Below are 27,657 nucleotides of genomic sequence, written 5' to 3' on the forward strand. Positions count from 1 at the left end.
AGCTGAACAAGCCAGGGGAAGCAAGCCAGTAAGCAGCACTCCTCCATGGTCTGTGCATTAGCTCCTGCCTCCAGGTTGCTGCCCTGTGTGAATTCCAGTCCTGACTTCCTTTGGTTGATGAACAGCAGTGTGGAAGTGTAAGCTGAATGAATCTTTTCCTCTCCAACTTGCTTCTTGGTTATGATGTTTTGTGCAGGAATAGAAACCCTGACTAAGACAGCATCTGTATTGAACTTGCATAGACTTCCTCCTAGTCATTGCTCCCTCAGCAAAGCAGTTTGACTATTTAGCATTCATCTTGTCTTTAGTATCATACGTTATCAAGAGATGATTTAAAGTCCACAGGAGTCCATGCATAGAGTCTATATAAATACCTCCTCTTTTTATATGTTTGGCTTGAGCAACCATGGATTTTTCATATCCAGGGAGGGTTCTTGGTACCGATCTGCAGTGCATACATGGGGCTGGCTATACTATAGATCTCAGCCATTGAACTTCTAGGTACAGGTATCCAAAAGAAAACAAGGTATCTGCACACACACACATTGAAAGTCAAGTGCATAACTGTTTGTGAGGCTCACAGCAGCTCTATGGAAACAGCCTACACTGTGGATAATCCAAGCGTTTTCAGCACATGGACTGACCAACAGTGAGTGGCATTCACATGGTGACAGTTAGCCAGCAACCAAATGCCACTGGCACGTGCAACATCATGGGCAATTCTCAGATCACAAAGCTGAGTGGAAATCAGACAAAAGAGGGAATACCCTGTGCTGCCCCATTTATAGAGAGGATTCATGGCTCCATGGTCAGGAAAGATCTCTAAGGGGCATGAGAAACCCTTGCAAGGTGATGGCTACTATCACTATCTTGCTGTTGTCAGGTTTCTGCATGTGTCAACATCATCAAACTGTAGACTGCAAATGTGTGCAGTTTATTGAATGTCAGCAGAATGCCATCTTTCAAATACTGTCGTTGTGCAGTTTTGAGGCCCTAGCAAGTAGCTTGGCTTTCCTGAGTAGCTGAAGAGGCCACACTCCCAACCACCTCCCTTACTTACCTGGAGGTCATATTATAGAGGAACTCAATTCTCCTGCTCTAATCAACTCAGAGCCAGGTACCAGTCAACCAGGGACAGGCCCCATGCCATTAAATTCTAAAGCTGTTTGAACTGGCCTGTTTGGAGCCCACCAGCCTTGCCTTGCCTGTTCCTTCCTACAATATCCAGAACCAAGGTGCATGTCCACAGTCTGATGCCCTGATCTCTGGATAAGCTTGTGCCTCCTTGAGGGGCTCTTCCACTGAAGCCTACTGCTTCTCCTCAGGGAGGCACAAGTGCAGCCAAACTTGAAGAGTGTTGCTTTCCTCACATCTTCCCCAACGTCATGGAGTTAAAATATCGAGTCATGGGCTGCAAGTGCAGTTCATTGGCAAAGCATTTACCTGTCATATGTGAGGACCTGAGCTCAATTCCTAGCACTGAAAAAAGGAAGAGAAAGAGAGAGAAAGAAAGAAAGAAAGAAAGAAAGAAAGAAAGAAAGAAAGAAAGAAAGAGGGGGAGAGAGAGAGGAAGGAAGGAAGGAAGGAAGGAAGGAAGGAAGGAAGGAAGGAAGGGAGGAAGGGAAGGAGGGAGGGAGAGAGAGAGAGAGAAAGGAAGAAAGGAAGGGAAGAGAGAGAGAGAATTAACACAGAAACTATTGTGACTCCATAACATTGAGGTTTTGGGGGATTTTGTTTTGTTTTTTGTAAGTGAAAAAGAACTATAAATATGACTTGAATTTACCCTGCTGTTGCTTTTGCAGTGCTGAGAATGTAAACCCACAGCCTCACATAAGTTTGTCAAGTATTGTGTCACTGAGCCACATGTCCTGAAAGATTCCCTGAGAGAGGAGTCCCTTACTCAAGTCTTGGGATGTCACCACCACCCAATAATTCACAAGACACTAATCTAGATGCAATCAGCAAGAGGTATATTTCGGGATCAACAGGCTGATGGTCAACTCATAACTCACGCAGGAGCAGAAGAATTGACAAGACAGTCTGGTTAGGGGTGGTCTTCTATAGGGGAACCCACAAATGGGGAGGGGGCGGTGAGGGGGTAACTAAGGAAACATAAAAACAGTGGAAAGTCTCAAAAAAGTCCCAACCCATAAATCAGCCAGAGTCATGTGGAAACATCTTGCACACTCATTTTTCGAAAGAATGTTACCTTGCCCAACCATCTGTGCTTTGGGCTTTGGGCCTTCCCCACCCGCAGGTGGGTTCTCTTCCCTGAGGTCTGAGGAATGTTAATCAGCCTCTTCCTTCCTCTCCTGAATGTTAATCCAGCAAGTGTCCTCTGACTCAGGAGTAATGTACCCCTCCCCAGAATGTAGAATGTATCCCAGGGCAGTGAAGACCTAAAATCTCACATTTAGTTCTGCTTTCTTGGTGGAACTAGTGAACCGGCTAGCCTGCATTCTTTTGCTCAGGTCTAGGGGTCATAAAAACTTCCTATATTTTTCATAAGTTTTCTATACCTTTCAATCCCACCCCCAGCCCACTTTCAACATTTAAAGAAAGAAGAAGAAAAATAAGAGAAAGGAAAAGGAAAGAAAAAGAAAAGAGAAAAGGAAGTCGAGAACCATCTTCTTACCCAAGCTAGGGGCAAGGTAAAACATGTGCCAGTTCTCATCCCCAGATCACCAGCCACCCTGAGGAACCTCATCATCTTTCAAGCCTCATTGGGAGGCTGGGGAAGAATCCTATCCTAGAGCAGAAAGCACACCCCTACAAAGAAAATGATCATAACAAAAACATAAGCAGACAGAACAGAACCGGCATGCAAAAGGAGACAGCAGCTGTGGCCACATGAGCAGAAATCACATAAATAATCCAAGGCTCACTACAGGGAATTGATGGGTACCAAGAGCCATCTGAGAGCCTGAGACAGGCCTGGTAGTGCCTATCCGACAAGAGGAACTCTTCGCTTGGGTGAGATTTAGGCACCAAACAGGTTCTTATAATGATAGTCTCACCAAGCAAAGGACCAGAAATATTTGGCTATGAACAAAGAAGTTACAGGTGACTCACCCTGAGACATCCAGACAGTTCTCAGTCTGATGCCTTCCAATCCTACTGGCAGTTCAGAGCAGTCCTCTCTCTTCTTGCCTTTGATACCCTTGCTCCATGCACCATCTCCAAACTAACTCTTCCCAACATATGTTGGCTGATACTGACTTCTGTCTCCATCCAGCCTCACTTTCCAACTGCAGAGAACAGAAGGACATAGCAGCCGTGGGAAGGTCCTGCCTAGGTGCAGTATATCACACCAAGCCCCAAGTCACCCAGATGCTCAGAGGGCCTTGTCTTCATTTTTAAATTCCTACACTGCAAAGCAGGCTTTAGAGTGACAGAAGCCATCTAGGATAGGCTAAGGCTAGCAGGTGGCCTTCCTGGAGGTGACCCGCTTTTTTTTGTTTGTTTAGTTAGGTTTTTTTTTTTTTTTTTTTTTTTTTTTTTTTGGCATGGTCTATAATGGGTGAGCTCTGAGAGGCAAGGTGCCAAAGAGACTTCATCTCAAGATTGCTTCTTGCAGCTGATATGCATTTCCTGTCATTATTAAATTAATATAATAATCCCTAGGCTTTAGCCCACCCCATTGAGCAGATTTCCTACAGATCAACATAAAGATGAACTTAATTAATGCTGTTTAGATAAATTCATGATTTTATAAAATTCCTGATTTGATTCAAATAATCTTAGGAAAAAGTTTTAAGAGATGCTTTTAGCTGTTTTGCTAGAAAGATACAATAAAGTTAGAATCAAGAATAGAATGTGCCCACTCCAAGTAATAGTAAATAAAGGCTGCACAATAAATACAATGAGCTTTCATGATTACACTAAAAAGAGAAATAGGCTTGGGACAAATTTGTGTTCAAGGAAAAGAATTCATGTCCAAGGATAAAGCCACAGGTGTGCACTGTGTTAAAGCAAGGCCATGAGAAATTGTTTCTTTGAACTTATAATGAGCTTATAGAATGAAACACTGCTTTGAAATTAATATCAATATCCTTCTATAACTCCCATTTTGTGTAACATTTTATTGATGAGGTAATTTTCTAAGAATTTTTGTCTATAAAAAGGCCAGAGTAAAGGAAGAAAGGTGGTGTGGTGTGGTGTGGTGTGGTGTGGTGTGGTGTGATGTGATGTGGCATGGCGTGGCATGTTATGGTGGCTTGGGGAGCTCAGCCCCATCCATCCATCCATCCATCCATCCATCCATCCATCCAAATGTACATGTCTGTTTATATGTAGGTAGGTAGGATGTATGTAAGCATGCATGAATACTTGTGGAGTTGTATGAGACAGGTGGTTGGGCCCAACAAAAATGTGATTGCTTTAGTGTGTAAATGAGAATGTAAATGAAAATGTAAATGTGTGTATGAATGTATATGTGTCTATGCATATTTGCCTGTGTAAAAGATTTTAACTCTTTTCCTTTCCATCCTCTCTGGTTCACAAGAGTTAAGCAGCCTAACCAGAGAAGCTTCTGGCCGCCTGGCCAGAGAAGGGAACAATAGCAATAAATCCTTTATCTAATCATCCTCCACCCTCCATCCTCCACCTCCCATCTACCCCACCCCTGCTGTTAAACCAAAGCTGGTAATTCCTCTAAAGCCATTTGCCTCTGGCCTCAGTATAACTAAGAATCAAAGAGATTAAATTCTATTCATACTAAGCAACCTTTACACTAACAAAACCAACTTTTGCCTCCCCCCCTCAATATTCTCAACCCCCACAATCAATAGGCTACAGTCCAGAGAAGACCCAGCCAAGGGTAGGCCCCCAGCCCTGAAGGACTTTTACTCCTACAAAATTTGATTCTTTAGGAACTAATGACCAAATAACTAAATTTGCTAAAGGGCTTATACCCAAAAACCAATAAATATTGGGATAATAAACATGGATTTTGTCCTGGGGATCACAGCACCCTCCATATAGATCCAGTGAATTGTGTTAGCTATTGGTCCAAAGATTCGGGGTCCCAAGTATCACCCAATTCCTTCTATGATGTCCTTCACTACTCTGGTGTTGTTTATACACACCCATTAGTTGTTTATACAACCCACTAGGGTTGGAAGTGAAGACTACTGGTCTCTAAGGTTTGGGGAGGGGCAGTAAAGCCACAAAGTCTCCATTTTCTTGGAGCCTGAGGGGTCCGTCTAGTAACCTGATGATCTTGACACATAAACCCAGGGAGTTATTAGATTATGGGTTAGAAAGAGCAACTTCCCAGCATCCTTGGGGTTTTTTTTATAGTTCCCAATGGTGAAACATCTCACCTCTGGTTGCTCTACCCTCTATCTCTTCTCAATTACAATCTTATCATGACAATGTGTTAATGATTTATTTTGAAATACACCCTTTTCCTTCCCTGTCAAGGATCAGGTCTACCAAGGCTTGCTTGGAACACTGCCACTTTTCCAAGAAGCCAGAAGGGGCTTTGTCACTCAGACATTGATTCTAATTTGACTACTACAAAATGAACCGGCTTGCTATGGCCTGACCCAAATGGAGACCAGTCCATCTCCAGATCCAGGCTGCAGACTCCGAGGTGAGGATGCGGTACATGTCCTGTACAAAGGAAGCAGTAGACCTGTACCGCCCTCCTTGGCTTCTGCAGAGACCCGAGGAGTACGTTTTGTTGACTTCTTTCCTGGCACGTGATACAGATTTCTCATATCCCAGAACCAATCTTTCATTCATTTCATCTCCTTCCTGTTCCCTCCAGCTGTCCCCTCCCCTCCACATTCCAGCTCCCTCTCTTCCCAGGGCTCCTTTCTCTCCCAAAATTGAATTGGCTCTGTTTAAAGGCTGTCATCAAAAATATTTGTCTCTGATCTCTCCTTCAAATTTTTTGTAGGACAAATGTGGACTAATGAAAGACCCGAAGTCAGAGAGGAAGGAATGTGTGCTTTCCATCAGGAAATGAGAGAGTGCCGCTGGCCCAACTGAGCCGCCATCCCTTATCTTGTCAACTTAAGGCTTTTTCTCTGAGAACCCTTCCAAGCAGTAAGAAACCGTTTGTGTTTTCATAAGAGCTAACAAAAGCATCCATGGTAACAATCCATATGGGCAAATCTAACCACGGAATGCATGCTGAATTCGGCACTTTAAAATTCAGGCGTGGGGCTGATGAGATGAGCATTGACTGCTCCTTCGGAGGTCATGAGTTCAAATCCTAGCATCCACGTGGTGACCTACAGCCATCTGTAATGAGATCTGATGCCCTCTTATGGGTGTCTGAAGACAAGCTAAAGTGTACTTACAGGAGGAGCCTGGAGTGAGGGAGGGGGATGAGGGGGTATGGGGGTGGAGCGGACCAAAAAGAAAAAGAAAAGCTGTTCCTCTGGCCCTTTTAGTGGCCCTGTGTGGTTTGGAGTAGGAGAGCAAAGTTGAAGAACAATAGAGTCACATGGGTGTTGACCTTCACTTCTGTCACAGAAAAGTGAGGACAATTTCTCTGCTGTACTTTACTCTTGCTGGGACACAGCTGAGCTCTGGTGCTGGGACAGATGTTCACAGAGATGCCTGGGGGATATCAGAACAAAGACTGATACTAGTCTAAGTTTTCCCAGACCACAGGATCTTATGACTATTACATTAGGACTTGTCCCCAGCATCCCCAGACTCCATCCTGTGTGGTCACATGATTCCCACTGAGATGGCATCTTTAGATGTTTCTTTCTTTGAGCTATTTTTTTGCTTTTTGAGTTTTATGGATTATATTAACATCCCATGTGCCAGATCACACTGGGTCTCTACTATTCTAAAACTCGGGTAGAATTCACTTAAAAATCAGTGTTAATCTGGTTGGCACATATGTAGTCACTTAGCTTGCATCTCTTTGCAGCTCAGAGCCACATTCAGGTTTCCAGCATGGTCATAACAGGGCAGAACAGACTCCAGGGAGTACCAGGAAAACACCAACAGAGTTGGGCTACAGAGGAGATGCTGAAGGAAACAGCTCTCATCTGGTTGAGGAGATATGATGATCCCAGGCAAGGGGTAGTCTGATATTAAAGGTGACAAAGCTCAAGAAGTAAGAGAAGTCAGAGGCAGCCTGGTGGCAGTCAGGACATGGTATAAGAGGCACAGTTGTCTATGCATGGTGACTGCCAGCCTCTGATGGCTGCAGGAAACCTGGCATCCATACTTACTGCTGCCACTGCCAATCTTCATATTTTCAACACAGTCTGACATTTCAAATTTGTAAATCTATCTGGACACCAAGTGTGCAGAGTGGCAATGCCAACTAGCCCTTAATGCCAGCCTCCCCCATGTGGAACAGTTTTATGAGCAAGAATGTGTACCTTCTGGTGTTTGTGGACTCTTGGTTCCAGGAGATGGCCAGAGATTAGGGTGCTGTGGTTACCACCACATATATTTAGATATACAAATGATGAAAAACCCACATAGAATAGCTTGGGCTCTTTCTTAGGAAGTTAGTATTCATCATAAATTACTCATAGAATGATTTCAGAAAGTATTAGAAAATACTGTCATTAACTATGCAATCTGTTATGGTTGGGTTGTGGTTTGTTCCCCTGGTGGCTCATTTGCTGGACTCCCAATACCCAAGGTGGAGATCTGGGAGCTGGGGTGTGATAGGAGGATGTTGGGTCATTGGGCATTTTGCTTTTGGGATTATCATAGCTCTCTTAGGACCCATCTCTGGCCTCCTGTCTTACACATGATCCCTTCTTCCCATGTGCTCCCTGCCATGATGTCATCCACCATGCTGTGACACAGCCAGGAAAGCCCTCTCCACCATCATTGCCACTACCTCCAAAATCCAAAGTTAAATGAAGCTCTCCCTTTCTAAGTCATGCAGCCTGTGGCATTTCATTATAGAGCAGAGAACAAACTGATACACGAAAGGCTGGCTCTCGAGCCATGAGACAAACAGAGATGTGCTTGAGACTTAGAGACACAAAGAATAAGAATGTATGTGACCATTTCTTCATATCTCTCTCTCCTCTCTCTGCACCTCCCTGCTGAAGGCTCTACCCTTCTCCCTCCCTGTGATGGAACTTCTGCCATAAGGCAAGAGACACGGAATTCATACCTTGAGTCTCACATCCTACTGTTCTGAGCTCCACAAAGGGACATTCACTGGCAATTCAAAGCACTCTGGAGACTTATGCCTCCTTGAACAGGAGTCACCTGTGGCCATACCAACTACTCACAATGCTAGTTACTTGTAGTGCTCAAGGAAGAACTCTCCAGAATTCCAGCAACTCCTGAACTGCAGAATTAGAGCAGAGGAGCTGCCATGGTGGGAAGGAAGGAAGGAAGGAAGGAAGGAAGGAAGGAAGGAAGGAAGGAAGGAAAGAAGGAAGGAAGGGGAAGAGGTGTCTATCCCACTACACAGATACCCAAGCAGGCTCAGAAAATTGTTTCTTGGGACTCATCGAGAAAGAGATCTTACTGTGCAAACATGAGGAACTGAGTTTGGATCCTGGGGGGGGGGGAGGGGGGAGAGGGGGCGGGTTGTGCGGTTTTTGCTCTACTTCTCTACCCATCCTGATGCAATCACCTAAAATTGAGACCAGCAAATCCTGAGAAGGAAAGCAGGCAGGAGCTGCAAGGAGCAGAAGAGGTCTCAGGTGGCTGCGAGTATAATGTGAACAAGCTCTTAGGAGAGGCTTCAGTGAGATAGCTCACTTAGTCAAGTGACAGAAGGCTACTTATACCTTTGGGGAATGGGTAAGGGGCTTTCAGAGTGAGGGTGCTGTGGATGCTTCATTTGCATAAGGAGGAACTCCAGGTGCTGCCCTTATGTGACTTATGAGAGGAAGTTTAACCTGGCTACGGGATGCGGGTGGGGGCTTCATGAACTCCTCCAGGTTATACAGAGGTTGGGGCACAGGGCTTGTGTACCAGAGCATGCAGGCCCAAGGCAGCAGGGGAGCAATCCTACTCCTTCCAATTCATGCCTCATCCTTGCTCTAGTAGGCTCCCCCACACTCCCCTCCTCCCACTTCCCATCTCCCAGCCCTCTCCCTGTCCCATGGCTCCCCCCCCCCCCACCACCACCCCAAAGAGTTGGTTTTGTTTTTGTTTTTTAAAGGTCTGGGTTTGGCCACACAAACAAGCCTATAAGGAGAGTAGTGAGGGTTGGAAGACAGAGACATCTGTTTTAGCAAACCAGTCAAAATACTGGGCTCTACATTGGAAGACCCAATCTCAAGGGAATAAGACCAAGAATCATGGAATAGTGCACCCAACAGACTTGTGCACATACACTACACACACATACTATACATACACATACACACACATACTTCAAACACATATACTACACATACTACATACATACTACACACATACCTCGCATACATCCTTCCTCTTCATCTGGAAAATGTCGATTTTTCTGTCAAGGGTATACCTAAATAAACAAAAGTTCTCTGATCCTGTGTAGATCAGGAGCCCTGCAGATGTTCTCAATATCCAACACACACATCTCTCCTCAAATCACTTCTCATTAGTACACCCCCACTCCCAGATGGATGTCCTTTAGAATGTAACTGTGGTGTGCCCGCTAGTGCTCAACCCAGTGGCTGCCAAGTAGCAAGACCTCAACAAGTATTTCCTTAACAATGAACCAAAGAAACATGCATATTAAATGTTGGTACAGCAGCAAAAGGAAAGAGGCCACACTCCAGCAATCATAAGGCAGCTCCAGAGGCCTCTTGACAATGTCCCAAGGGTGATGTTCCTAGCCTGCTCAGAGCATCCAGCTATATTAAGAGCCTTCAACAGGGGGGAAATTCATTCTATTTCTGTTGTTTGATGTACAGAAGTTTTATAGATTTTAAGGTTTTCATTGAATTTTTTTTTTTATTTGAGTCCTAAAAATATTTTCTCTCTCTGATTTCTATACAGTGCTTTCCGGGCCCTCAGTTTACTTTCACTGAAGGGAGGTAGCAGGTGTCTATCACATGACAGTCATGAGACAAAGACACTGCCAGGCATCTAGCCTCAGGCTATTGACATACTTGGACTGTGTGATGTGACCCAAGTAGAGGAAGGCAGTAGTATTTGCTCCAATGTATCTTCTGCCCTAGGGAACAAAGGAGAGGAGCTCTCTCTCAAGATAAGTGGTTGAGAATCTTCCAGAAGCTTTGTTATAGAGGGTGAAAGGTGGGTTAATTGAGGGGTTTTTATATTCTAAATATAGAATCTGACTGTTTTACGCCAATTTCCAAGTACTCTGAGAACTTGTGAATGGGTAATCTATAAGGAAAAGAGGTTCACTTGGGCCTACATATCTAGAAATTCATGCTGGTGGTGCCAGAAGATGCTTAGCTTCCAGTGAGTCTCTTGAGACGTAAAACAAGGAACACAGTAGAAGGCTTTATGTGTCAGAATAATGGCTGGGTAGTGGGTAGAAGTAGGAAGAGGGGCAAAATTCTCAAGATGGCCATTGCCTTGAGAAAAATGACATTAATTCATTCAAAAGGCCAGATCCCCTCCACAATGAGCACCTCTGAAGGGCCCACCTCTGAAGGACCCAGGAACCTAGGAAGAGCCATGCCCTTCTTCCTGGGCCAGTGGAGAGCAGAGCCTACAGCTGACACATCCACAGCCACACAGGGGTTGGAGAGAACACAGGTTCTGAAGAATAAGGAGGAGGAGCTGGTGATTGCAGACTAAGAAACATTTGGCTACACAGAAACCAGCTAAGTGAGGGGAAGTAAGAGCTCTGTGGCTTTATAAAGAACAGGTTGATGGTATGACTACAGCAAAGGGCCAATGCGAATGGGGTCAAGATTAAGAGGAGTAGACAAGAACCAGCCACCTTCTGGGCCACACCGCAGCGTGAGGGACCATTAAGAGGTTGATGACAGGAAGTAAAATAATGAAATATACATTTCTCGAGGATCTCCTGGCAGAATCAGAGTTGGCTGGGAGGTAGAAAGACCTCATTAAGAGTTACTGTGAACTCCCAGCATGAGTGATGAGAAACTTGGGCAAGTGGCAAAAACTACTGAAGGAGGAACCCTGGGATTTGATGCTAAACATGGTATCAGTGAAAAACATAGCTCTTCTTCCAAAGGGAATAAGAAATGGTTTATCCTGAGCCAAAGTTGGCTATAGCATGTGCACCCTGGTTCAAGTTGCCCTGGATGGTATGCTCCACTAAGGAAGAAACTTAAACATTTATAGACCTAGAACAAAAGAAAGTCACACGTCAATGTGTGTAACAAATGCTGTGGTGGGGACATCAGGTAGGTGTGGTTCCAAGCAGCAAGGATTTCTTCTGTAGGTTCCAGGTGCCATCTTGTGGCGTTCTTAGCTTGGGTTTGGTGGAAGCTAATGGTCTGCTAAATTTACAATATATCCCAAAAGTTTTACTTTCCATCACAAAGATGTTAAGTCTGATACATAGGTCAGTGGTGGCAAACGACCATTAAGAGAGATGAAGATATTTGGCTCCATATGCAACTTTCCATCTTCTTATAATTATGACTTCCTGGCCAGTTAGTTTGCAGAACCTTCAGTATAAATGTGGTTTCTTCTAGGAACTACAGCCTGCTATGGGAAATAGGAGAAATGGGACTTCCTAAGGCCATCAAAAGACTTATACCTTGATGACTAAACATGTAGGATTTGGAACAAAGATGAGTTGGGGTAGAAGGTGAGCTCAGTTTGGGACCTGTTAAGTCTGGGGTTCTTGTGGAGTCTTAATATCCTGAATCCTATACACTCAAATTTAAACAACAGCAAAAATGGCAGGAATATCTCTTTCTTATTAATTACAAACACTTAATGGCAGTTCCCCTTGTTAAAGAGTCACTGTCCAGTAAAACACATTAACAAAGGCGTACAGTACAGGGAGGTACTGTGCTGCTACATAAATGTAGGTGTGTGGTTGCTTATGTGAACTTCCTCTTTTACTATCTGACCTAAAGTTAGCACTGGACAGAAAACAGAGCTGGATTTTAATTACTATTATTATATACTCCTGAAGTCATTTTCTTGGAATTCCCAAACTGAACATCTTCAACTCTATAAATATCTTTACACTGTGAAAATATGTGTCTTAGTGTTGCCATTGTTGTAAAGAAACACCATCACTAAGGCAACTGTTATAAAGGACAGCAGTTAATTGGGGCTGGCTTACAAGTTCCAAAGTTCAGTCTGCTATAATCAAGGCAGGAAATGTGGCCACATCCAGGCAGACATGGCACTGAAGGAGCTGAGAGCTCTATGTCTTGTTCTGAAGGCAAACAGGAGAAGACTGGCTAGAAAGCTAGCAGGAGTGTCTCAAAACCCACCCCTACGATGGCATGCTTCCTCTCACAAGCACACATCTACTCCAAAAAGGCCACGCCTCCTAATAGTGCCACTCCCTAGGTCAAGCACCTTCAAACCACCACATAGGAAAATTTTTTTTTAAAAAAAATCCTCTACAATTTTATTTAATTTATTTCTATCAAATAAGTATATTTCTATTTAAACATGAATATATTTGCAGAAATGTCACTGAGCGGAAACTAATGGAGAATAGTTTGCAACTAGTGATAACAAAACAAAGATGTGGGCTATGAACCAAAGAGGCCTCCCAGTTGCTGGGTGCAGGAAGAGAGCACAGGCTCCATGTATGGATGACCTGCTCCTGTCTAACAGGAAGTCCACATTTCGATGACAGCTATGAAGATAGAGCCCCTAGGTGCTTCCCTGGTACCTTGCTGGGTGGTTAATTTTATGTGTCAACTTGACTGGCCTACAGTATCCAAACATTGGGTCAAACACTACACTGGATGTCCCTGTGAAATTGTATTTAATGAGGTGAACACTAATCACAGACTCTCAGGAAAGTAAATAATGAGGGTGAACCTCAGTTAAACAGTTGGAAGAACTATTAAAGCCAAGACAGAAGTAAATCCCCTGGGTCAGAAAAAAAATCTGCCAGAAGCCCACCTTAAATTTAAATTCCCGACGTCTTCAGCCTCCAGGGCTCCTTTGGACTTGACACTTGAAAATCCTCTAACAGGTAGCTACTTGCTTAATAAAACAAAATTTAACTCACAAACTTCCCCTAGTTTTTCCTGGTGGTCTTCTTCAGCCTTTGCTTATAGTCCTTTGTGACTCTGTAGAGAGTAGAGACTCTAGTCTACCAGAGACTCGCAGCTGCCACACAGGACTGGGACACAGGTAGGACTCAGTCTCTTGGTATGGACCCAGGGTCCCCCTAGTTATTCCCTGCTACCCCTCTCAGCCTTTCCTTCTAGCCCATTCCTTTGTGACTCCCACCAATCTGCAGAACAGCAACAGGGACTCCACAGCTGCCACGCTTGGCTAGGACCCAGAGTGGGAACCCAAAGAACAGAACAGTCATCCATCCAGCAAAGAAAACTAATCTATCCCAAGAAATGCTTATCACATGGCAACTCCAGGTGGCAGCTGAAGAACACAAACATGAACAACCCAGAGGAGATGGCTTCTCCAGAAGCCAGTAACCCTGTTGCAACAGACCCCAAGAGCCTTCAAAATAATAATTAGAAGAATGTGCAAAGACCTTAAAGATGATATGAATAGTCTCAATGAAAACCATTAAAACACAGTTGAATGAGAAAGTGGAAACAAGTCAAGACCTGAAAGTAGCATTGAACAAAGAAAGTCACTAAAGCAAAACCAAACTGTCTGTCATAAAACTCAAAATGAAAAACTCGGGATGCCAAACAAAAGCCTCAGAGATCAGAGCATCATTCAATCCTTATCAGATAATGGTAATTAACAGAGATCCACAAATGCACAATGGGCAATGAGGCACCTTGGAGCACTCAGTCCCAAATGGGATGTCTTTATTAAACTCTTCCTTTCAAGGTTCAAGGGTCTAATACAGTGGTTCTCAACTGTCATAATGCTGCAACGTTTTAATATAGTTCCTTATGATGTGATAACCCCTGAGGATAAAATTATTTTGTCCCTACTCCATAACTGTAACTTTGCTACACTTATAGATAGTAACATAAATATCTGATATGCAGGATATCTGATAGGCAGCTTCCAAGGGGGTCAGGACCCACAGGTGGAAAGCCAGTGATCAAGAGAAGAGGAGAACTTTATCTTCCAGATACAATAGCATTGATGCACACATGAAGGAACAGAGATTGTGGCAACATGCCAAAACCTGCACAGGTTTGAACCAGATAAAATGCCAGCACTGAGAAAAGGGAAGTAGACACACAAAGTCCCACCCCTACCCAAGAAGTTATTTGCAATTGTAACTGCTGAATAAGGAAAAATCAGTTTTCTCCAATGGAGCATCACCGGGTATATCAATCATATACCAGGGCAGGTCTCAAGCCCAGAAATAGCTGGCCAACACAAAATAGACTCCATGGTTGTTATTTGTGCTTTTTGTTTTGTTTGGTATTTTTTTCTTACTGGGTTTTTTTTTTGGGGGGGGGGGGTTGTTTGTCTGTTTTTAATCTTCATTTTTGTTGGGTTTTTTTCTGCCTTTTTTTCTATATGAAAAAGAAAAGATCATGAGGTTATATGGGTAGCAAGGTGGGAAGGATATGGGAGAAGTCAGGGGAGGGAAAAGAATATAATCAAAATATATTGTATGAAAAAATAAATAAGGCCGGGCAGTGGTGGTGCACGTCTTTAATCCCAACACTCGGGAGGCAGAGGCAGGCAGATTTCTGAGTTCAAGGCCAGCCTGGTCTACAGAGTGAGTTCCAGGACAGCCAGGGCTACACAGAGAAACCCTGTCTCGAAAGAAAGAAAGAAAGAAAGAAAGAAAGAAAGAAAGAAAGAAAGAAAGAAAGAAAGAAAGGAGGAAAGAAAGAAAGAGAAAAAATGTTTAGTCTCTCTCTCTCTCTCTCCCATCTCTCTTTAGTTGGTTCTTTTTTTTTTCAGAACTTTTGTTCAGACATTTGTCCCTAAGAGCTGCAGCCATTTCCTTCACCTTAATTGTAGCAGTTTCTAGAACTTACCATCTGTGGTACAGAAGGAAAGGTGGAGACAAGCAGACAGCAACATCCTGACAGTGTGTGGTTCTCTGAGAGCTACTTCCTGTACCTTCCACAGTCTGCAAGATACAGGCTTCAGACACTGCTACATTTAATTTGGAAGAGTAGCAGGGAAAGATCTCACCAAAAAGTTCAATCAAAACCCAAACCAACTATGGCACCCCTAAAAGAGACCATACAGTGTGTCAGCCCTGTCCTCAACACAGTCCTAAGAGTTTACTAAGCACCCATTGTTGCAGCCTGGTATTGATGCAGTGGGCTCCGAGATTAATCCAGCGCAGACTCCAGCAGACACCTGCTATGCTCTGGAGGTGCTCAGGACACTTCCTTCTTGATCAGTTCCATAGGTACTGTCTCACACCTGCTTCGGAAATCTGTGGCCCTCAAGAGAAGCATTATTATCCTCTGTGTAAGGTAACACCAATTAAACTTGTAAGTATAGGGACATATACAGTTAAATATTTAGAATGCTTACCGAATGCTAGGCTTCCACATGGCTTTTTCAAATATCTTTAGTATTAGTTATCCCTCCTCTGCCCTTCGCACCCATCCAAATTCCCATTTAGACCTTCCCCTCTTCTTGCCCTATCTGCCATTATATAGTTTTTAGAGGTTTGAAAGTAAAGACAAATTCATTAAAAGGCAGATATTTTAAGTTTTTATGATGCTAATGATTTTTAATTTTAATAAAACTAGCGCCTTGGAAGACAGTTGCAGACTTTATTTCCTGATGTTAAAACTTTCCCCTACACATGTAGTTGCTATGTGACGTCACCAGGTGGCAGCAGAAGGACTTCGTGACTTCTGACCATTGGTTTCCGGAGGGTTGGGGGAGGGGAGGTGACTCTGTTGTGCTTTTCTGATGAAGAGTGTGGGGATTTTCATCTTGGCTTCAAGTCTGTTGAAGCAGCACAGCAAGTCAAAAGTAAGTACCCCAAATCGTGGAACTGAGTTTAGAGCCCACTGCCAACTAAGAATGCGGGCAGGAATGGGTGTAGGTACAAAGAAGAGGTTGTCAGATCCCAGACTGCCTTTCTTCAGTGTTCAGGAAGGATAGTTTGAAGGCTGGTGGGCTCCTGTTTGTTCTCATGGATCCAGTGTCTCTTCCCCTCAGGCATTAATTAGGACTCAGTTCTGTCTACTCAGACTTCCGATACACCAAAGTTCCTTGTCCCCAACTTTTAACCTGTGCCTCAAGAACTCTTAGTAAAAGACTGTCCCTCGAGATCCCCTGGATGTCAGATTCAGAAGCCCCCGTAGGTATTAAAGCGTGTTTACCAAATTTTTTATAGGGATATACAATGTAGCTTTTTCAGAAAAGGCCTCTTGCTTTCAGAAACAAGACTTTTGCCAGACCTTGAAACCAAGTTGATAATATGCCTGAGATCATTTAAAACTTGTACTCGATTATGTATAATCAGCCTGTTTACATTTAACCTGCCTTTAAGGAAACAATGTACCCACCCTTACAACACCTTTGGATTTCCCATGTGCATAGCTTTAATTTTAAAGTAATGACTCTGACCCAGAAGTAAGTAACTGTGTGTGTGTGCGTGTTTGTGTGTGTGCGTTTGTGTGTGTGTGTTGGGGTTTTAAGCACCTTAAAAAACCAAAACAAAAAGAAAAATACAAATATCCTATTAATGTTGGAAACAACATGTGCATATAGGAAGAGGTTCTGAGCACTATTCTGGGTCATCTGGGGTGAGTAAAGTATTCTTTTCCCTGATAAAATCTGTTAAGGACTTTGAAAAAAAAATCCTCATTCCTTTCCCATACCATGTTCCCTGTTCTATACAATAAATACAGAGCAAAGCCCTTTGTTACAGACAACAGGAACAGACAGTTATTACACATACACACACACACAAACGCACACACACAAACACGCACACACACACAAATGCACACACACATATGTATGTAAGTGGTATTAAATGTATATATAGTATTATATATGTTGTATCTATATATTAGACATCTGTTCTCTAGGAACTAACCCATAGTAGGAGCTCAGTTATTACATGAGTGTCTACTTTGGCTCCATTGCTTTTCAAGACTGGAAGTTTTCTGAAGGCCTGGTGTTTTCATGACCATTCCACACTTCACTGACCTAGTCCTGGCTTTCTGCAGCTCACTTGAATGGCCCAAGTGATCAGTCCTTTGAGAAATCCTCCTTCCAGAAAAATCGACACTTGTAACTCCAGTGCCTCAGGCTACCACTGTTACAGAAATAATATGCCTTCCCAGTGAGAAATCACTCCGCACACCTGGAAATTAATACAGAAATAACTCTACTAAAAAAGCATATGGCCAGCTGTGGCCAGTGCCTGAAGATGAGTCAGGCTCAAACAGAAGCTATGACTCATTCATATCCACATACACTGCCATCCTTAAATCTCTTCTAGGCCCTTGCCCCAGATTATACTTTGCACAATTTAAGCAGAGGTAAAGATAGTGCAAGTCTAGTGGCTTGGGCATGTCACTTACAAAGCAAAGACAGCCGTAATTAGAATATTTCTTAAGTTCACCAGCATTGGGGTTTTTTCCCATAGCTGTCACCCCAGAGTCATCTTGCTCACCTGGCAGATTCATGTTTCTAATAAGAGCACAGGATGGCAGATGCCATTCAGGAGGCACAGCAGTGGGCTAATGAGTTTCTTGGGAGACAGCCCACCACATTGAGCAATTTTTCTGCAGATCAATAGGAAGATGAACTTTCAGAAACTAATATTGTTTAAATGAATTAATTATTTTTACAGGATTCCTGGTTTGATTTAAATAGTTTTAGGAGGCCGGCAGTGGTGGTACACGCCTTTAATCCCAGCACTTGGGAGGCAGAGGCAGGCAGATTTCTGAGTTTGAGGGCAGCCTGGTCTACAGAGTGAGTTCCAGGACAGCCAGGACTACACAGAGAAACCCTGTCTCGAAAAACAAACAAACAAACAAACAAACAAACAAACAAACAAAAAGACTTAAATAGTTTTAGGAAGTTAGGGTAATTGGTAAAACGTTTAAGGAGATGGCTTAAGTTATAATAAAGTTAGAATTAAGAATAGAATGTGCCCCTTGTAGTGAGGGCTGCATAGGTTCGTTACAAAAGGAGGACAGTGAGCCTTGATGCGTTACAAGCACATAATTGTACTTGGAAGAAAAAAATAGGCTTGGGACAAGTTAATGATCAAAGAAAACATTTATTCCAGGTTGGGTCTTGGTTCCTGGATCTTATGACCTAGGGATGTGGCTTTGGTGTGCACCATGAAAAGACAGGGTTATGAATAGAGAGTAAATAATTCTATTATAAGAGTAGAGAATGGATGATTAGCCAATTTAGCTGAACAAGCCTTCAAAAATAAGATGTAATAAGATAGATGCTGATCTGTTTCTTGGTAAATACAAATTGCCAGCTAAGCATAGGGAAAAAACCTTGCTTCCACAGACTGGCTTGCTTAAACGCTGTTAGTCAACGACAAAAGAATTATGGCTTTAGGGCTACAATGAACTTGTGGAGAGAACGCCGGGAAATGTTTGATTAGGTCTGAGTTTCAACAGAAGAATACATGATTAGGAATTCTAATGTAGCCAGGCAGTGGTGGCACACACCTTTAATCCCAGCACTTGGGAGGCAGAGGCAGGCAGATTTCTGAGTTCGAGGCCAGCCTGGTCTACAGAGTGAGTTCCAGGACAGCCAGGGCTACACAGAGAAACCCTGTCTCGAAAAAACCAAAGCCAAAACAAACAAACAAACAACAACAACAAAAAAAAACAAAAAAAGAATTCTAATGTAATTTAATTTTGTGTAATAATTTTAATCTGTTTTTTGAAAAAAAAATTGTGGTAATTGCTTTTAGAAGATGTGCTAGTTGTGGCTATGAGGTCTTGTAGAAAATTTTAATCCTGACCTGGGGTTTCTACCATGCCTTTGACCATTTAGTTCTCAGATAAAAGACACACAGAGACATTATGTTTGCAATAAGCCTTAAACAGCACAAGAGCTGGGTAGATATCTGCCCTCTGTGCTATTACAATATTAATATTAATAATTAACCCTGAGTTATTACTCACTCTGTTTCATCTGGGCTACTCTTAACTTCAATTGACCAGCCCTCAGGACTATATCCTCTTGAACACACCTAACCCATGGCAGCTTCTCTCTGCTCTAGTCACCTTCGTCTTCCTCATGGTTCTCCTCTGACCTCAGTCAAGCCCATAAAACCTAAACCCCATCTATGTCTCTTCTGCCCAACTATTGGCTCTTAGCATCGTTATTTACCAATCAGAAATAACATGGGTTCAGAGTCAAAGGTCTACGTGCCTCATAAGTCCCATCTAGTGATGAAGGCCAGGAGGAACCCTGTAGAGTCCCTGGTTTTCAGTAGAACAGGAGAAGCTGGATTCTACAGAGGTGGAGGAGGGCATCTGCACTGGAGTAGATACACCTTACTCACCATAAGGGGAAGAAAGAGAACAGGTAAAGAAGCAACAGTTTTACCTAGGACCTACCCCATCTCCTGCCTCCCACCGTGGGAAAGTGATTTCTACTGTAGGGTGGGTCTTCCCCGGTTGGATAATCTTCTCTTAAAATACCTTTAGGGACCTGTCAAATGGTTTGTCTCTCACTTAATTCTTGATCCAATCAAGTTGACAACCAACAGGGATGTTAATGCTAAATTTAACATACTGAAAAGATGTAGTGATAGAAAAGCACCCCACCTCCAAAGCCAGAGTCTAAGATGATCTGATATTCCTAGGTGGAGATATTTAAAAAAAAAAAAAAAAAAAAAAAGGCAGTTATGCACAATGAATATTGAAGCTGTCTCTCTCTCTCTCTCTCTCTCTCTCTCTCTCTCTCTGTGTGTGTGTGTGTGTGTGTGTGTGTGTGTGTGTGTGTGGTTTGTGTGAGTGTGTGCAAACTTTTGTTTTTTTGTTTTATTTTTGTTTGTCAGTCAAGACAGGGTGACAGGGTTTGTCTATGTAATAGCGCTGGTTGTCCTGGACTTGCTTTGTAGACCAGGCTGACCTCCAAATCACAGAGATCTGCCTGCCTCTACCTCCCAGGAGCTGGGAGCCCACCACCCTTGTGAACATTTTTAAGTGTACATCTCAGTAGTATTAAGAGTGTATTGGTATTTTGGCAACATTCATTTATTCATTCATCAATCGTGTCCCCAGAAATTGTTTATTGATCATGCCTTGGGTGCCAGGCACTAGCAGAGGACACTGGAGTGAAGCTGAGGCTTTGTAGTGGTTCACTGTGTAGCTCTGGATGATGAGTTGGCTGTGAACCTCAGGCTTCTGCTCCTCTTGCTATACAGAGTAAGGACAAAATATTTCCACTAGTGTCAGTCCCAGGAAGCCACACAATGACCATCTTGTATTGTGGGTCCATAGGTTTGCTATGCAACATTAGCAAGAGTTCAATAACGATGAACTTCAATAAGTCATGCCCAGGATCACCAATGAGCCACCATTGTTTACAGGTATTGTCTACAGAGTACACTGTTTTTGTTATTTTACTGACATGAAATTGAAGCCCAGAGTCCATGTAGATTTCACAGTGTCTTAGAGCTAGTGACTCTGTCATCTGGGAGCTCAAATTTATGACCACGGTGATTTCTCTATTAATTATTCTTATGAATGAACAGAGTTAATAAGAATTTTAATGAACATGAGAGGCTCTCGGCCTCTCAGTTCACAGGCATCATAAGTCCCAACGAGTGACTATTCTGTTTGTTGCTTTAAGGGTCACTCATCCAGATACTGATTTTGTTCCTTTCTAACCAATGTTCCCCACATATCTGTTGAGTGCTTTCTTAGAAGATGAGTTTAATAAGTGGGGAGAACTTTTTTTCTGCTAGTTTTCTAAAATGTGCTTCTCTTGATTTCTAAGTGGAATGAGTTGGCACTTCATTTTCTACCTATAGAAAGTAATAGCCATCTGTTGAATCAAGAAGAAAGTTATGGCATCAATAGCAGCAGACTCCAGTTATAAAAATAAAGACCCTCTCATTTGGAGGCTGTGCCACCCTGCTGAACACTCTCAACTAGAAGACACTGTATTCTTCGGCAATTAATACTCAGAATACCAACAAAAGCTTCTATGAGATTTTCAATTTTTTAATGAAATGGATAAAAATTTGGTCTGAGGTTTCGCTTTTTAAGGCTAGGAAAGTTTCCAAGTTTCACACACATCTTTAATATCAGCACTTAGGAGTTGGAGAGAGAAGGATAGAGTTCAAGGCCAGCCTTAGCTATATAGCAAAATTGAAGCCAGCCTGGGCTACATAAAACTCTATATTTAAAACGTCAAAATCAGACAGCCACATTGAGTTGGGCCTCTGCAAGGGTGATGTGTCAGGGCAGGTGGAGTATGTTGAATGAGTGCCCATATCTTATATCAGGAAGCAAAGAAAGGTGGGGTGGGTGGAATAAGAGAGAGGGAGAAGAAAAGAGGGAAAGAGGAACTTTATCTCACAGTCGCCATAAGGGCACACCCAGGATGACCCAAGGACCTCTAATAGGCCCAAGTCTTAGAAGACCACCATCCCTCACTGTAATGTTCTGATGACAAGACTTAACCACACCAACCTCAGTGGCATAATTTTGTCATTTCCATTAGAGTTTCCAAAAGTCCTATTTGATTTTTGTGCATTACTTCTTTAGAGGTAGAACATTCCATCAGGCAGCGCAGTGCCGTCAGGATCTTATAATCCATGCTTCCAATCATCAGAAGATGGGAGAACTCAAAGGTTTATTCTTGTTTCTTTTTCTCTGAAGTTCAGGCTTTTCTCCAGGTCATTAGCCTCTGGCCTTAAGGACCTGGATAGCTTTTCTCTGAAGTAGATCTATTGAACACAAATTCTTAGTTTTTCTTCATGTAAGTGTGCCTTTGTTTTGTCCTTTAGGACTTTAAATTTTGGTTCCACTTCCTCATGGTCCCCATGCTTTCTGATGAGAACTCTGTAGTCGCTCAACTTCAAAACTCCTGCATTAGACATATACTGTTTTTTTCTACTTTCAAGACAGAAGAAGGGGAGGAATTTCCTCACCTTGGCGTCTGCTTATCTTTTCCACTGATTGAGAGTCAAGGAAATTCAACACAACAGGGTAAGCTAAGGCTTCCCAGAACATGTGTTTTCCTAATGATGCTTCATACAAAGATGTTTAAAATAAAAAATGAAATATACTTACTTAGGGCCAGAACGACTGTGGCCAGAGTTTTATCATATTAGCTTTCCTCTCTGGTCCCTGAATCTATACAATGTACTTCACACGACCACCTTGATGTCATTTACAAAAGGAAATTCTTATGGTAAAGAGTAAGTGAACCAGCTCACATATTTTGAATTGCTCTTTAGAACTTTACTTAAATATCAAGGTTTCTGTCATGTTGTAGTTTTGCTGGTAACTCGGGAACACACAGGATTATAGGGGGAGACACATAAGCATGGCTCCTTCAAGGAGCCCACTCTCCTGCTCTGCGACTGTGTACTGTCCTTTCCCTATGTAACTTCCTGTCTAAATATTTAATCCATTAACTTTGACTCACTTTGGTTCATCTTGAACCTCTTTTCTATGGCACAGTCAAGGATCTGGGTAACTTGAAGGGATGTCCCTAAGAGACTAGGGAACTCTCAAGTGACTGTTGGCTCTGTCTTCTTAATGTCACTGTCTTTCCCTCACATCTCCCTAGTACTTCTGATTGGTGTGAAGTCCCTTTTCTGGTTGTCCAGGCAGTAGTCAGGCACCCCCCTACCTGGATTGCTGCAATGGGAAAACAGAGAGAGCAAAAGAAAGAAGCAGACTGCCCCTTTCTCTGGCTACAGCTCAGCATGGTCCCCACTGCCTGACAGAGGGCACAGGACTTGCCCTTGGCCCATCCTGCTGTCTCTCAGCCTTTTTATCCAGTTCAAACCAGTCCTGTGCTTCTGCAGATTGTCTCATATTACAACACAGGTCTGTCTGTATGCTCTCTGACACCCTTCCTAGGAGCTCACTTATCTTATATCTTATCTGCAGCCTCAGGGCTTCCAGGCATCTGCTCCAGCCCTTCGTTCTACTTCTTCAGTGCTTTCTTTAAACTCTGAGACTTCTTAAATTCTTTGTAGCCTGTACTCATTCTGTGGCATCTATAGATACACATAACTTCGATGTGTGATCTGAGCATTAAACAAGCATTTACAATTTCAGAGGTTCAGTTCATTAACATTATGTCATGAAGCATGGTTGCATGCAGGTGCTGGAGAAGTAGCTGATACCTATATCCTGATCCAGAGGCAGAGAAAAAGAGAGGGAGGGAGAGGGGGAGGGGGAGGGGGAGGGGGAGGGGGGGGAGGGGGAGGGGGAGGGGGAGGGGGGAGGGGGAGGGGGAGAGGGAGAGGGAGAGAGGGAGGGGGAGAGGGAGGGGGAGGGGGAGGGGGAGAGGGAGAGAGGGAGGGGGAGGGGGAGGGGGAGAGGGAGAGGGAGAGGGAGAGGGAGAGGGAGAGGGAGAGGGAGAGGGAGAGGGAGAGGGAGAGGGAGAGGGAGAGGGAGAGGGAGAGAGGGAGAGGGAGAGGGAGAGGGAGAGGGAGAGGGAGAGGGAGAGAGGGAGAGGGAGAGGGAGAGGGAGAGGGAGAGAGGGAGAGGGAGAGGGAGAGGGAGAGGGAGAGGGAGAGGGAGAGGGAGAGGGAGAGGGAGAGGGAGAGAGGGAGAGGGAGAGAGAGAGAGAGAGAGAGAGAGAGGGAGAGAGAGAGAGAGAGAGAGAGTGGTGTTGGTTTGGACTTTTGAAACCTCAAAATCCACCTGTGTGACACACTATTCAAGAAGGCCATAACTCCTAATCCTTTTAATGTGTTCAAACAGTTCCACTCTCTAGAGACTAAGCTTTTACATATATGAGCCTATGATGTCAATTTTTATTCAAACCTCCACATTAGTACCTAAATTAATAATAATAATAATAATAATAATAATAATAATAATAATAATAATGTTTGCCAGAGGCCATCTATCAAGGGAAATTGGGACAATTAGGCAAACAGCAGTCAACAACACTCAAATATAACTTGTAAATTTACTGTTATTAAAAAATATAACATTGTGGGAAAACATAAATGAGACTGTTTCTGGCATGGCAGACTCCTGACAAGGTCTCAGAAAAGCCATATCATTCACTGTTATATGTCATGTAGGCATTTGTCAGTGCTTGGGAATACTAAAGGGTGAGGAGTTAACTGACACATGATGAAACTCCACTTGAAACACCCAGACATTCTATTTCAACATTAGGCATCTAGGCAGCAGTCTCTATTGCTTCACTTCACCTGGGATGGGCTAGTTACTCTTGGGACAAATGTCACAGCCATAATGACAGATTTTTCAGGAATCTGTCTGACCAAACCTTTTGTTACCGAGAACAAAATTAAAGAGTTCACTTTAAGAAGTGAAAAAGTGCCATTGAAGGTCAGAGTGGGTCACATACTAACTCTGTAAGCTCCTTTCTCTGCATATTAACTGATCTTTGGGGTGAAATCCCTCCTGCTGTATTCTCTGGGGACCACGAAGATAGAGACAACATCATTTGAAGAGCTTTGATAAGTAAAAAGATTAGCTATGCTCAGATGAACTGTGGTAAAAGCTAGTAAGGATATGTATGTGTTATAGTTATAACTCTCTCTGAATGGAGGTGGTGATGTTTCTCCAGAAACTTGAAGTAGTAAAATTGATGCTATAATGAATTTACTAATAATTTTGCTTAGTAAATACTAAGGTACACAAATTAGAATTTAGCTAAAGTAGTGCTGCTTCCGTAAGAAGAAGTGAGAAGCCAAGAGCCCACTAACTGCCTCTCAGTGCACATGCAGCCATCTTGAACTACCCAGTGTGCATTGTATCTGCCAATCTAATGAATACCATTTGTAAGATAGGGTCTTTCTATCAGTTCTGTTCTCTAAAAAAGCCAAATACAATATTCCATTCATTTACCCAAATTCAATTTTACATAGATTAGTTTTGTTAGCATTAAAATACTAAGTGATTAGAATTTTGATAAAACATTTACATTTCCTAACTTAAAAAAAAAAGATTGCCTCACAGAAACATCTCATGTTCATTAAAATTCTTATTAACTCTGTTCATTCATAAGAATAATTAATAGAGAAATCACCGTGGTCATAAATTTGAGCTCCCAGATGACAGAATCACTAGCTCTAAGACACTGTGAAATCTACATGGACTCTGGCCTTCAATTTCATGTCAGTAAAATAACAAAAACAGTGTACTCTGTAGACAATACCTGTAAACAATGGTGGCTCATTGGTGATCCTGGGCATGACTTATTGAAGTTCATCGTTATTGAACTCTTGCTAATGTTGCATAGCAAACCTATGGACCCACAATACAAGATGGTCATTGTGTGGCTTCCTGGGACTGACACTAGTGGAAATATTTTGTCCTCACTCTGTATAGCAAGAGGAGCAGAAGCCTGAGGTCCACAGCCAACTCATCACCCCAGAGCTACACAGTGAACCACTACAAAGCCTCAGCTTCACTCCAGTGTCCTCTGCTAGTGCCTGGCACCCAAGGCATGATCAATAAACAATTTCTGGGGACATGATTGATGAATGAATAAATGAATGTTGCCAATATGCCAACCTTGCCTGTGTTGCCAACCCCTCCATGAAACAGATGCCTGTGGCAGATGAATAGCAGATAAGTCATTTTACATGAATCACATAAATGAGTTATTTGTCCTCTTGGCCTATGACTGATAACGATGCTTTAATACATGAATTCCATCTGGCATCCTATGACATCACAGCACAGCATGTCATTAGATTTATGAAGACTATTTTCTGTAATAATTGGGCTTAAGATCTTGAAGGAAATGAAGTGAGTGTTAACTTTCTCTCCCATAAAACCCTAAAGATGTTTAGAGTGTGACATTGGCTAGATGGGACCTGTGAGTTTTCCATCAGTGAATCCACTATTTTTACATGATGCAGGTCATTCATCACAACTGAAGAAGAAAGAGAAATCATAATTCAGCTGGGGATCCAAGTCATGTCTTCGGTCTGACACTGTACACAACTGCCCTGTGCTTTGGGCAGTGCAGGAAAGGGAGTCCCAATGCAGGCAGGAAAACTTGAAGAGTCAAGTACAAGAGGACAAATCTGTGAGGCAAAAAAATCAAGCAATAGGATTAGGCATGAAGAAGCAGCCATTGTCGTCTTCCTGCCTACCATGCAAGTGGGCATGTTAAACTTAAAAGCCAAAAAAAAAAAAAGGAGAATTTAGAAAGGAGAACATCTCAACATTAAAAGGGCACAATGCAGGCACCCCAGCAAATTGAGAAAAGAAAGGATTGTATCAATAAACTTGAGAGCAGAGCAGTAGAAATTAGCTAATCTAGAAAAAAAGACATCAAAATGACATAAAAATGTACAGCAGCTACATGAACTGGGGATGGGATCTCTTTTTTGTTTTGTTGTTTGTTTGTTTTGGTTTTTTCGAGACAGAGTTTCTCTGTATAGCCCTGGCTATCCTGGAACTCACTCTGTAGACCAGGCTGGCCTCGAACTCAGAAATCCGCCTGCCTCTGCCTCCCAAGTGCTGGGATTAAAGGTGTGTGCCACCACCGCCGGGGATAGGATCTCATCATCACTGCATGCACAAAGAAAGGGTAAGGACATTGTACTGAGACAGACAAGATATTCAAAGAGCTCCTGACTAATAACTTCTCTAACATGATGGGAGATACAAATTGACATATCTAGGAATCTCAAAAAGCCCCAAACAAGATAAAAATTATTACATACATCAAAACCAAACAGCTGAAGGACAAAGACAAATCAAAAATCATAAGCAGGATTTATAGAATTTTAACCTCAGCACCTGGGAAGCTGAGACAGGAGATTGTATAATAGCAGCCAAGATGAGTGCCATAGATTCTGGATGGAACACAACGATCTTAGAAGAAGCAAAAAAAAAAAAAAAAAAAAAAAAAAAAAAAAGTGGAAAAGACTGCAGTAAGGTGATTCATGTGTGCATGGAGGAACAGCTCCAACATTAGACAGTAGAGGACATAGAGGAGTCACCCAAACTCATGCCGGGCACGCAAAAAGTCTTTAAATGCTGGAAGAAAGGAAAGGGGGACTCCAGAATCTGCACATCATGGAAGTAACTCGTGTTATATCTGTGGTGTGGAGTCCCCAGAAGAAGGAAAACAAACAGAAACAACTGTCAGTGTGCCTGAGGCAGGCTAGACAACCAAAGATGAACAAGATGGCTGAGCAATTTCAGCAGGTCCCAGCCCAGGATGATGATGATGCCTCACTAGAACCAAATGAGATTCACATGGCCTCTGACATGTCAGCTAGCTGTCCTTTGCTTCATTATAATGACATGCCAATAGTGCCGGCTGTTCCCATCATGCACCTGATGTCTTGGTGCATCTGAAAACCCTATTACTTAAGGACAGAAAGGGAGAGTAAACCCTAGTCCAACAGTATGGAACACACTCTCCCTAATTTCAGAATCTCTGTCCTGCAGTCCAACTTAATTCATCAATATTCCATTAAAATTTGCTCATTGATAAGCTGCCAGAAGCTGGTACATTTGACTCACTGTGAAAATACCCACACTTTTC

The 27,657-nt window shown here is 42.8% G+C and overlaps 1 long non-coding RNA gene across 1 annotated transcript; it reads left to right on the top strand.

Annotated features, from left to right (window-relative positions):
* Nucleotides 1-27,657, top strand: LOC143443313 (uncharacterized). The gene is made up of 4 exons (XR_013112169.1): nt 1-137; nt 5,425-5,596; nt 5,906-6,054; nt 26,015-27,657. It is a non-coding gene; the product is annotated as an uncharacterized LOC143443313 (long non-coding RNA).

The sequence above is a fragment of the Arvicanthis niloticus genome, chromosome 8 (assembly GCF_011762505.2).
Source record: "Arvicanthis niloticus isolate mArvNil1 chromosome 8, mArvNil1.pat.X, whole genome shotgun sequence".
In the NCBI taxonomy this organism is placed as follows: Eukaryota; Metazoa; Chordata; class Mammalia; order Rodentia; family Muridae; genus Arvicanthis; species Arvicanthis niloticus.